Source organism: Salmo salar, chromosome 03 (assembly GCF_965601325.2).
Source record: "Salmo salar chromosome 03, fSalSal1, whole genome shotgun sequence".
Lineage (NCBI taxonomy): Eukaryota > Metazoa > Chordata > Actinopteri > Salmoniformes > Salmonidae > Salmo > Salmo salar.
Window position 1 is genome coordinate 58,694,241 of NC_138293.1, and position 13,383 is coordinate 58,707,623.

A 13,383-nucleotide genomic window follows, 5' to 3' on the forward strand; every position below is an offset into this window, starting at 1 on the left:
TTTCCATATGGGCAACACTTTCCATATGAGCTACTCTTTCCATATGAGCTACTCTTTCCATATGGGCAACACTTTCCATATGAGCTACACTTTCCATATGAGCTACACTTTCCATATGAGCTACACTTTCCATATGAGCTACATTTTCCATATGAGCTACACTTTCCATATGCCCCCGCCCCTCACACTTTCCATATGAGCTACACTTTCCATATGAGCTACACTCCTTCTCCCATATGAGCTACACTTTCCATATGAGCTACATTTTCCATATGAGCTACACTTTCCATATGCGCTACACTTTCCATATGAGCTACACTTTCCATATGAGCTACACTTTCCATATGAGCTACACTTTCTATAGGGCTACCTGTGTTTTATATCCGTCTTTTATTAACATAAATAATCAAGTTCATGTCATCATTCACAGTAATCTAGCTGCTACGGGTTATGACAACATATCCTCAATTAGCTATAATTAGACTTCATTAGATTCCACATCCCGTAAACAAAGTGTTAATAATTGGATATTCATTGTTCCCTTTTCTAGGTTCACGATAATTAATGGCACTGTAAACGATTTGCAGGTGATTTGGAGAGGAGAAGACGTGGGAGTCGGGTGAATCAGAAACCAAACACAGTTTTCCACGGGATTATAAAACTCACGGACTGTTTGCCGTCCGGGCCTAATCAATGTCTTCCATCAATTACTGGCTGAGACTATGAGTGAATTATTATCGGAGCAATCAAGAGACGCATACGATAACTTACTCAGTCAGGTCAGTGTGACTCGAGGGGGGACTAGGAGTATACAAGTCATGTATTTTAGCACCGGTGTAGAGGGCTGTATTTGTACACAAAAAAACGCGTTTACAATGCATAGGTATGTCGGAATATGAGCAGAGATGTCTGAAATCATCACCATGGGCTAAGCATTTCAAATACGGTCAACACACAACCTGAATACACACGTTAGCAATGGGAATGATTAGGCCAATTTTCAATAAGCCAGAGGCCAGGTTTTATTCCAGGGAAAAAACCCATATGAGTGTTCGCCAGTCAGTGTATGACACTAAATCGAATAACACCAGTTGTATGGAAGTATCTCTAAGGGCCCAGAGGCTCTCCCCTCCTTTCCTCCCATTTGCTCTCTGCCCCTCTCCCCTATTTGACACTTCCTCTTGATTGACTATGACCATTCTCTCCCCTTTCTGTTGTTGTTGATTCACTCAACTCCCCCACCCGGCCATAACCCATTAGACGTCAAATGGCTCAAAATAACTTCAGGGCTCATGCCCTCTCCCCGTATACAAGGGCCCCTTCCGAAAAGACACCCAAAGCGTCTGACGTGGCTCCACATGAGACGTCATTGGCTTTCTCATCCATACTGATCCTCCTCTGCCTATCATCCCCCCCCCCCCCCCCACACACACACACACACACACACACACACCGCGTCCCTCACAACTCCTCGTGGTGTGAGCTAGTCATAAGGACCCAAAGAACTAACACCAACCTAACCTCCATCTCAATATTCCACTGTTTACGGTTTAACTCAATGAGAGTTGGAGGGAAAGCAATTTTGTGAGAAGAAAGGACAAATTTGATCGGGAGGAGAAAGTGAGATAGAGAAACGAGAGAGAAAGAGATAAACAATCCACGTCTTCTTGTTTTCCTTATTAGTGACAATTGGCTTGCAAATTAAGATCCAATTAGGTACTAATTGCTTTAATCTCAAACACATCAAGTATCAAGTAGCCCTCTCTAAAAAGCGAGAGAGGCAGATTACATTAATGATTTTGGTGTACGTGCTGTAATATAGCTGTGTCTCATTTTAAGAGGAATAGAGCAATCTAATCCACATAGTGTTACCATTAGCAACAACTGCATCATGACATTGTGAATAATCTAATCAGTGAACACATGCACACACGCACACACGCCCACACACACGCCCGCCCGCCCACACACACACACACACACACACACACACACACACACACACACACACACACACACACACACACACACACTAAAAGATCAGATGTATTCCACAGATGGCTGTCAATACCCATGCTTTGAAATGTCACCCTAAAATTGTCTGCTCTAAAAATGAGATTGTCATTAGTGATGAAGGGAGGAGAGTTCGATTCTTATGAAGTAAATTTGTTACGGTTAGAAAATTGAACGTAATACTAACTGGTTATTAAGAGAAGAACATTCTCGCATATCATATTGGAGGTCTGAATTCAGACATGCTAATGCAATTATGAATAAATTGATGAGCTATAGCAATATTGTGCAATTGTATCCTAGTCAGTAATTCTAAAGTAATGTCATTTATTTATGTATTTTTCATTATAATGCATTAACATGATCTTCAGAGTAAGAACTCTGGCATGGCCTCTACTTTTCTAGGAATTTACATTTGTACCAACTCTTTCCACCACTTTCAAATACTTGCCTATAAGGATGCTCTCCATGGGACATTCATTGACCACAAGGGGATGTTTCATGATGGTCAAGGGTTCGTCGCATGATGGTCCCAAGGGAACATTCTCTGGAGAACTTTTGTCTAGTTCCCTAGTTACCAGGACGTCACGGAGGACCATGTCAGGACTTTTCAGGACGTTCTCAAACGTTCATTTTACTAGTCATTAGGACGGTGCGTAATGGTCCCAAGGGAACGTCCCTGCAAACAAAAATTTGCCGTTAGGATGTCCCGGGAACGTCACAAAATGGTCACCAGAAGTGGTCAGTATGTTGTGTCATGGTCCCCTGGAGGTTTTGTCTAGTTCCCGTTTTGTCCCTGGGACGATCCCCGGGGATATTTTTAGGACTCTCTTGGGATGTTGAGTCATGGTCCCCTGGAGGTTTTTGTCACATAATGGCCCCAGGTGTCCCAAACCATTATGTAAGCGCTAAACGCTGACGTTCTGTACATTACCTAGAAAATAGTGGATGACGCAGGTGAAGGAGGCGGAGCCGAGTCCCTTTTGCGGAGTTCATTTCAAGGTAATGTACAGAACGGAGGCCTTTATCGCTCGTATACTACAGTTGCCAAATAAAACAGTATTGTTTATATTTAGATTTTTACAAGCAAATTCATACTTTCTCATATTTTGGTTGCTAGAGACGGGACCCAGTCGTTCGTTCAGTGGCAACGTTCTAATCCCTCGCTTGCTGCTAGCTAGCCAACGAGCAACGGCTGCACAGTCACGACCTCTGCAGCCAGAAAAACAGCAAAGTTGATTCTGGTGCATTTGTTTAAGCTGTTTATTCCGCTTTATGACACAGTTGCCAAAGGAAACAATACTTTAAGCACACATTTACGTGAAGAAATACAATTGTTCTGTTGATATTTTCATTTGTATAAGCAAGTAAATACTTTGTCATCTTTCGTTAGATTAGTTTGATATTTATGGACGTGACCCAGTCTTTCGTTCTTTATGTTCCGTTGCCATGCTTGCTAGCAAAGTTCTTGTCCTTCGCTTGCTAGCTAGACAGCTTCCTATGGCTAACGCAGTCATGACCTCTGCTGCCAGAATAACAGCAAAGTAGCTGTTTTCTATTGACATTCATTTCCACTAACATTTAGTTTTCAACAGTGGAGATTTGTATGAACCTCGCTGTCTGTCTCTCCAACATTTGCAACATTGTTTCAATATTCAAATTCAATCTCCAACTGTCCCGTAGTAATGAACGTGTCGGGGTCGGGAGTCGGGACGGAGGCTGCGTTTCTCAGCCAGTTGAATTCATTCATTTTTATGGATATATACAAAGAAATGTAAATTGAAAAAAAGGTACATGAAATGAAGTGCAGCTAGTTTGCAGTCTTTCCAGCTTCCGTTTGAAGTGATTGTGTTAGCGGTGTTGTTGGCTAGCTCCTCTGAACAACAGTGTCCTAAAGAGAGAACACATTTTCTATGCCAGGTGAAATCGTGCCTCATTAGATCATTGTTATGGATGTATCCAAATAAATGTCACTAAAAAACAGCTTAAACAAATGTATCTACTGTTGTTATTCTGTCTGCACTGTTTGACGTAGTTGCCTATCTAGTAAGCTGGAGATAAGAACGTTGCCAGCCAGTATGGCAATGGAACATTTAGAACGAACGACTGGGTCGCGTCCATAGATACAGAATAAAAAGACTGAATGACTGGGTCGCATCTCTGGCAACCGAACCGATAGAACGAACGACCAGCCGGCTTGGGTAACAACCCTAGATTTGTTTCGGGACTATATCTTGTGGAAGGATGAAATAGTATGAATAAATTAATCAAAATAACGTTTTTAATGAAAATATGTCAATCATTATTTGAATATGTTGGTAACCCGTTAAAAGTGATAATGCCCTCGAAGCCGGTGTTTGGAGGATATATTGCCATGGTTTGCCAGCCCTTGACTTCATCTTGGGCCTAACAACACCCGTGACAATATGTCCTCCAAACACCGGCTTCTCGGGCATTATCACTTAATTAAGGTAAGTGGTACACTGTTCAGCTAAAATAGTGTACAAGTCTTTAACCAATGACAATATGATTACACATAGTATTGACTTCTCACTATGACCCCATGTGGGATTTTAACTCACAACCTCTGAATTTGGGGTACGCTGATTTTTCTGCTGCGCCACAAAGTCTGTAGAATTTCAGAAGTCCCCTACGCATTCATTACATATAGAAAACATCTCGGCACTTAACTCATGTAAAAGTGCATATGGCCCTATTTTGCTATCAGTTAATCTGACTATTCTCTCGTTATTGATTTCATTTACTTATTTCAGCAATTTGAGTTTGGATTTTCAGTGCAGTTGTCTAACGTTGGTGGGGTATATTATCCTGTTTTCATGTCAATCCTGAATCACTATGATAAGTATAATCATTTTTGTCATCGCACCAACTGTTGTCCCCTTCTCACCAAGCTGCTTGGCGATGGTCTTGTAGCCCAAACTGAGATTAGGAGCACTCCCTTTAAGAGTGTGCTCCTAATCTCAGCTCGTTACCTGTATAAAAGACACCTGTCCACAGAAGGCAATCAATCAATCAATCAGATTCCAAACTCTCCACCATGGCCAAGACCAAAGAGCTCTCCAAGGATGTCAGGGACAAGATTGTAGACCTACACAAGGCTAGAATGGGCTACAAGACCCCTTTAAGAGTGTGCTCCTAATCTCAGCTTGTTACCTGTATAAAAAAAAACCTGGGAGCCAGAAATCTTTCTGATTGAGAGGGGGTCAAATACTTACTTCCCTCATTAAAATGCAAATCAATTTATAACATTTTTGACATGCGTTTTTCTGGATTTTTTTGTTGTTATTCTGTCTCTCACTGTTCAAATAAACCTACCATTAAAATTATAGACTGATCATTTCTTTGTCAGTGTGCAAATGTACAAAATCAGCAGGGGATCAAATACTTTTTTCCCTCGCTGTAATTACTGTAAGAATAAACATATGCAATCATGTGTGTCAAATATGTAGTACGTTGAAAACACTGTATGAATGACATTTTATTTTTGTGTCAAATTGCCAATTGGCAACCCATCCCTTATGGCGTTAATTAACACATAAACAACCATTACAATAATTCACTATGGTAATTCAATGATCATTCTTCTATATGTTAAAAGCAGTGTGTGAGGGACTGTCCTTAACATTGCCAAAAGACAAAGAGCCTTGATGGATCAGTGATTCACCAATCAGGGCCATGATGGGCTTGGCAACACTAACAAGAGGTGTGTGTAATGGTACTGGGGTTTGATCAGGTGACGTCCCTGGAACAAGCCGGGTAGGCCTACTAGGCAAAAACGTCCAGGGAACCATGACACCACATCCTAAGAACGTCCTCAGGGACTTTGCCTGGACAAACCAGGAACTAGACAAAAACCACCAGGGGACCATGAAATAATGTCACATGAACGTCCAAAAAATGTCCTCGGGGACCATGACACAACGTCCTGACCACTTTAGGCAACCATTTCGTGATGTTCTGGGGACATCCTAACTACTCATTTTTGTTAGCAGGGTAGTTTCCATGCGATTCTTCCAAAAGGAAAATCATTCAATATAAAATAGAATGACCCGGTCTTTTTTTTCTAGTGAGTAACACTGCCTTTGACAACACCAGGGGATCCATCTTTCCTGGAAAGAGAGTATGAAAATACAGACATCTCATCACCATACAAATCCCATTATCCTTGCCTCTCTCTGGCTCTCAATATCAAATCATTTCTGCATAATGATTAAGTACCTTATTGTGAATGTTTTCAATTCAAATGGGAAAATATAAAATAAAAATAGCTTCTTAGCAAATATACATTTTTCAAGCAAGAATTTTGCTAGAGCTGTCTTGGAGTGGTCTGAATGGGGAGGGGAAAACTGAAAACTAGCTGTTATTGGCAGAGAGGTATGGAACTCTCTTTCTTATTGGTGTATTAAATCATTTACCGCCTGATGATGTCACCAGGCAGGCCAAAACTCCATCCCACAAAAACAGACTGCAATTTCAAAACAGCTCTTACACTAAAAGGGCATTATCATAATTTTCACAATTTCACAGTATTATTCCAACCTCATAGTGTGGGAATATATATAAAACACAGGCAAATCACGTTTTTGATTGCATTGGGCCTTTATTCCATTTCTTTAAGCTGTGCATGTGTGTGTCTGTGTGTGTTTATGTGTCCGTGGGTGCGTGTGTGTGTGTCCGTGGATGCGTATGTGTGAGTCCGTGCGCACCTGTGTGTGTGAGCAGTGGCCCCTAAACCACGGAATTTGAGTGGTAGTGAATCAGCTTTGTGTAACATTGTTACGGCTGAGATGTAGTGCGTCACTCTACAGACGAACACTGTCAGTCAGCCAGACCCAGCTGCTGGCCTGGACACCTGCACACAGACACACAGACGGACAGACACACAGACGGACACCCCTGGAGACAAAGAGACAGACAGACACACCCAGACAGATACCTTTGGCTGGCCCACACACACAATAACACACACACACACACACACACACACACACACACACACACCACACACACACACACCCCTGGCACACCAGGAGACAAACAAACAGACAGACGGACACACCTGGACCACTGCTGCATGGTCTCCCAGGCAGTACAGCCACACACCACACCACACCTTCCATCAGAGGGAGGACAGGCCTGAATAAATAATCCAAGATACCCCCGGAGTATGTGCGTGTGTGTGTGTGTGTGTTCGTGTGTGTGTGTGTGTGTGTGTGTGTGTGTGTGTGTGTGTGTGTGTGTGTGTGTGTGTGTGTGTGTGTGTGTGTGTGTGTGTGTGTGTGTGTGTGTGTGTGTGTGTGTGTGTGTGGTGTGTGTGTGTGTGTGTGTGTGTGTGTGTGTGTGCGTGAGTGTGTGTCATTTAAAACACTACTATACGGACACAAGTCCAGCTGACGCAGACTCTCATTGTGAAGATTGTTCTGTTGCATGCCAGCTGTAAGGCTAGGACATCCATATCTGCCCCCCCCCCCCCACACCCCCACAACACTATGACCTATACGTTTTTTCCCCGCCATCATCATATCATCAACACACGTAGGACTCTCCCCCTTCTTCCAAGCCCAGAATACATGTGGCCACTCCAATCTATATGTATGAGCAAACGTGTGTGTTTGTGTGCGGAAGCTCTACATGTGTATAGAGGCTGTTTGGACAAGGCTATGCACCTCAGTTCCTTCCTCAAACACATCTTGAGCTAATGTGTTTCTGAAAGGGCAATTACAATTGAGACCACTGAGAAGGGGGGAGGTTTGTGATTTCTAGCGAGTGACTCTTGGGCTGAGTCAATCTTCCGGAACTATTCCAGGGACATCTGATGTTCACTATGGGATGGGATATGTAGTCACGCTGTTGTCGTGTCTTTACTATACACTGTTGTTTATGGATGACCCTTAGCCTACATTGCCACTACTCAACTCCAACCATGACATGTTGAATCATTTATATGGAACTTACCTCCATTCAATAATTGCATGTATTTTAATTTAAACATTATTTTACCAGGTTGACTGAGAACACGTTCTCATTTACAGCAACGACCTTGGGAATAGTTACAGGGGAGAGGAGGAGGGATGAATGAGCCAATTGGAAGCTGGGGATGATTAGGTCGCCATGATGGTATGAGGGCCAGATTGGGAATTTATCCAGGACACCGGGGTTAACACCTCTACTCTGACGATAATTGCCATGGGCTCTTTAGTGACCACAGGGAGTCAGTAGTCAAACGCTTTGGAGTGAAATATAGACTTGACTCCTCAGAGAGACAGAATGGAGATTAGAGAGAAATTGACTTGAATATGTTAAAGGTATAGTTCACCCAAAGTACTAAATAACATAAAGTTTTCCTTACCCTGTAAGCAGTCTTTGACATTGGACATGATGCGTGAAAAATGGTAATATGAGAACCATGACTTGCATGGGATTGTGCCACAAATTCTAAAACGTTAGCATGTGGAAACTAAACCAAAGCATGGATTGCTGTCATACCTTGTCCATAGACTGCTCACAGGGTAAGGAAAAAATGACATTTTGTAATATAGCCGAACTATCCCTTTAAGTGATTGTTGACGTCTGGTATCGGTTGCAGCTGGTATTGAGTTGGTGTAATTTCACTTACAAGTTGCAGTAATTTGAAATAGATTTTATTGCTGAAGTATGAATTGAAAGGTTGAAGGGTTGAATTAACAGGGTTGTGCGCATTATTTAAATAATCATCATCGTACCTAAAAACAGATGGCAGGTTTTCTTGTAAAGGGATTACTTCAGGACTTGTTTTTTATATTCAAATAGGGATTCAATTGCCCGGAATAATCATTTGTCTGGGTCAAGCAGCGATGCACAATGCTTATTTTGTACACCTCAGTGATTGTTCCCAGTAGCTTTACTTGCTGGCCTGAATTGGCATCCCCAGCCCACACCTTGCCGACTGCGTTGAAGGTTCACCTTAGAGGAACGGTTCAGAGCCCACTATCCGCCCTGTCCAGCCTTCAAGCGGGGGTGGTGCAGAGAGAGAGAGGCACCATGAGACTGCTACGGATCCAGTCTGGGCTTTGATCAGAGCTGACAGCTCTCCCCCCTCTCCAAGGGTCTCAGTTGCGTCTAGCACCTGCTGCCTGTGCACTAACCAGTCCAGCAGGGGTGACCCAACCTCCACACTTTCATAATCACAGCCGGGAACTTGATGTGGGCAGGTAGTACTGCATCATGCATGCGATCTGTAGGCATGATGGTGGTGGTCGTGCAAAACGTAAGCGTGTTGACGTGTGCTTGTGTTCGATTTCTCCCTGTCCACCTTTGTCATTCCAATGCGTCGCGTATAGAGTTGTGATAAGTCGAATTTGAAAAAGACCTTAAGACTGTTCTAAAGACTGTTCTTAAGACTGTTCTTAAGACTGTTCTTAAGACTGTTCTAAAGACTGTTCTTAAGACTGTTCTTAAGACTGTTCTTAAGACTGTTCTTACCAGCTTCTAGAACAATTTGTAATGGAGGGTGTTCTCAGAGTTGCTAAGTATACTTTGGGAAGCAGAGCCAGCTGGGTAGTTGGTAGAATCTCTGTTCTGTTCGTATGCGCCCTTAGAAAGGAGTCTTTGTGTACCACCTTCAGGGCAGACCGCTCCAACCCCTAATTGTCCACATCAGGGCCAAGTTTAATTGAGCAAACACTCTCTCCTCCAGCAGCCTATGCAGCATTACATAACCAGCAGTGAACAGGCCCAGGTGGTGTAACCCTTTTAGTCTTCCCCTCTAATGGAAGGGAAAATTATGTTAAAACAACATTAGGCTAACTAGCGGTGGTCATCAGATCAGAGGCTGCCACGACTGGGCCCTACACTAGCCACGCACTGAGCAAAGAGTGGGCCAGACAGAATGGAACCGAGACCGTGAAGACAACAAGATGACACACATTAATAGAGAGAGCAGTGCCAATCTGGTTCCCGGTGATATCTGATAGTACATTTGTTCTCCATCTCTGGCGCTTGGAAGTATTTAGCAGCGGCGAGGATATGTCAGGCATGGCTGATGGTGTGATAGGCGATAGGCTGCGTCTAGCTGCGTCTGACTGTTTTGACAGGTCGCTTGCTGTTCATGTTGATGTCAAACGGGACGTTGGTAAAAGGTCATCACAAATGGAGGTACCAAACAGACTAGCAGAGAACCTTTTTGCTATTGGAGATAACAAGAAAAAGCTTTCATTCTTACATGTGATTATTATTGCCTCGTTTAATCAATCTCTGTATCCAGCTTGTCCAGGAATGAGTCAAAAAGTCAGTCTGTATGAGCTGTAAAAATGCACCAAAAAAGCAATCATAGCATGGGCCTACAAGCAAGAAAAACACTTAACTTCATGCTTCCTTAACGTAAAATCAATTGCAACACAAATTAAATCTGCCATGTAGGCTTTAAATCTACCGTGACCTCGCAATTTCTCAATGTCAACATGATATTATTAAGAGACATCCAAAGCCCTTGATAGACTGAACTACTTGAATCATATGGTTGAGCTGTGCCATTGTGCATTATGGAAGTAACAGTGCAAATTGTCATTTATTTTAGTAATATAACTACAGACAATGCCGCTAGATATGCAGTTGAAGAGGGCAGAGAAAATGTAATATTCCGATCAAAAGCCAACAATTCTGGTCACTCATTCCCATTTACCAATTGTAAATGGGAACATTTCAGATCCAGCTGCCCCAAATTATCCATGGCTATCAAAACTATATTTACACGTTATAAAAATTGCTTCTCAAATATGATAGCGGGGACATTATGTTAAAAGCACAGCCTAATCAGTTCTCTGATGCCGAAGTTACTCAATCGGCCACAGATTTTTGTGTTATGGGTTCATCCTTATCTAACAATATGACAGGTTTTTACAGTTTTATCAGCAGGATGTTCGGTTTGACCAATGCTCCAGGTCAGCCAGAATAACTTAGATGGGCAGAACTTTAACGTTTAAACAATTGCACTTAATACACATCTCTTCCTTTTTTTAGACAGGAAACAGGCATTTGATCCCAGGTCTTATCTTCTAAGTGAGGGGTCCAGAGCACTCTAGGAAAGCACTGCTTGTTTAAACTCCAGTGTTTGTCTATGGGATGGCCGATAAGCTACCCACTGATAGTGTCATTCAACAGAGCCAAGGCAAGCAAACAACAGTTGGAAGACTGCCCAATGGCCACGATATATAGATAATACACAACTACCAGATGTACAGGGTTATAAAATATGATACATACTACGATAGGTACTTCAATACAGTACATTGATATTTGGGGTGTGTATTGTGGCACAAAACCACAAAAAACATCCATTGATTTTGAGTTAAAAGTGTGAACACAAGCTTTATTTTCAACTGTGTAATTGTGGCTATTCTGAATGTGAGAGAAATTCAGCTAATTTAATCCACACATAGTGCAGGTCAATACATTTGGTTAAAGCTGCAGCCGTGACATACAATAGATGTGAATAAGTGGCCTATCACCGAAGGGCTAGGAATCATGTCAAGATTTTAGCTCAGGCTACAACAGAGAAAGCAATGTAGATGTGAGAGCGACAAGGCTCAGTAGGCAGGTCATTTCTTAACCCAGGGAATATGACACATCTGCTTGGCTTCCCAGGCCGTATTTTAATGTATTTACACAATTCACAAAAAAAAATAAGGAAGTGAACAGATCAATGGCTGCATATGAAACATCAAGGCACTACTGGTGTCGCTTCTGTCCAAGGGGAATTTCTTTATTTGATCAGCGAGAACAGTGTATGTAAACCACACGGTGTCTTTACGGTTTGACAGAACATTTGGAAAAAAATATATAGTAGTAGGATTTTGGATCTGCTCTTGTAACGTTTTGTCCGTTGTTTCGTGCGATATAAAGAGGTCCTCTAGAAATAGAAGAATTGTCTGTTTGATTTATTTCTCTCTTAGATGTCCTGTATCTATCTTTGCCTCCGTATCTGTCTTTCGTGATAGATATTACAGTTGGCGAGCTACTCAGCTTACTGAGGCTAAGCCTGGTCAATAAAATACTTTATACTGTCAGGGGCTCAAAGGCCATAAGGAAGATGTCATCCAGAAGAACCTGTACAGCACATATTATGGTCTGTGAAGAAAGTTCTGTCGTTATGAACAAAACATTATGAACACCTGCTCTTTCCAAGACATGGACTGAGCAGGTGACTCCAGGTGAAAGATATGATCCCTTATTGATGTCACTTGTTAAATCCACTTCAGTCAGTATAGATGAAAGGGGAGGAGACAGGTTAAATAAATAAAGCCTCGAGACAATTGAGACATGGGTTGTGTGTGTGTGTGCCATTCAGAGGGTGAATGGGCAAGACAAAATACACTGCTCAAAAAAATAAAGGGAACACTTAAACAACACAATGTAACTCCAAGTCAATCACACTTCTGTGAAATCAAACTGTCCACTTAGGAAGCAACACTGATTGACAATAAATTTCACATGCTGCTGTGCAAATGGAATAGACAACAGGTGGAAATTATAGGCAATAAGGAAGACACCCCCAATAAAGGAGTGGTTCTACAGGTGGAGACCACAGACCACTTCTTAGTTCCTATGCTTCCTGGCTGATGTTTTGGTCACTTTTGAATGCTGGCGGTGCTTTCACTCTAGTGGTAGCATGAGACGGAGTCTACAACCCACACAAGTGGCTCAGGTAGTGCAGCTCATCCAGGATGACACATCAATGCGAGCTGTGGCAAGAAGGTTTGCTGTGTCTGTCAGCGTAGTGTCCAGAGCATGGAGGCGCTACCAGGAGACAGGCCAGTACATCAGGAGACGTGGAGGAGGCCGTAGGAGGGCAACAACCCAGCAGCAGGACCGCTACCTCCGCCTTTGTGCAAGGAGGAGCAGGAGAAGCACTGCCAGAGCCCTGCAAATGACCTCCAGCAGGCCACAAATGTGCATGTGTCTGCTCAAACGGTCAGAAACAGACTCCATGAGGGTGGTATGAGGGCCCGACGTCCACAGGTGGGGGTTGTGCTTACAGCCCAACACCGTGCAGGACGTTTGGCATTTGCCAGAGAACACCAAGATTGGCAAATTCGCCACTGGCGCCCTGTGCTCTTCACAGATGAAAGCAGGTTCACACTGAGCACGTGACAGACGTGACAGAGTCTGGAGACGCCGTGGAGAACGGTCTGCTGCTTGCAACATCCTCCAGCATGACCGGTTTGGCGGTGGGTCAGTCATGGTGTGGGGTGGCATTTCTTTGGGGGGCCTCACAGCCCTCCATGTGCTCGCCAGAGGTAGCCTGACTGCCATTAGGTACCGAGATGAGATCCCCAGACCCCTTGTGGGACCATATGCTGGTGCGGTTGGCCC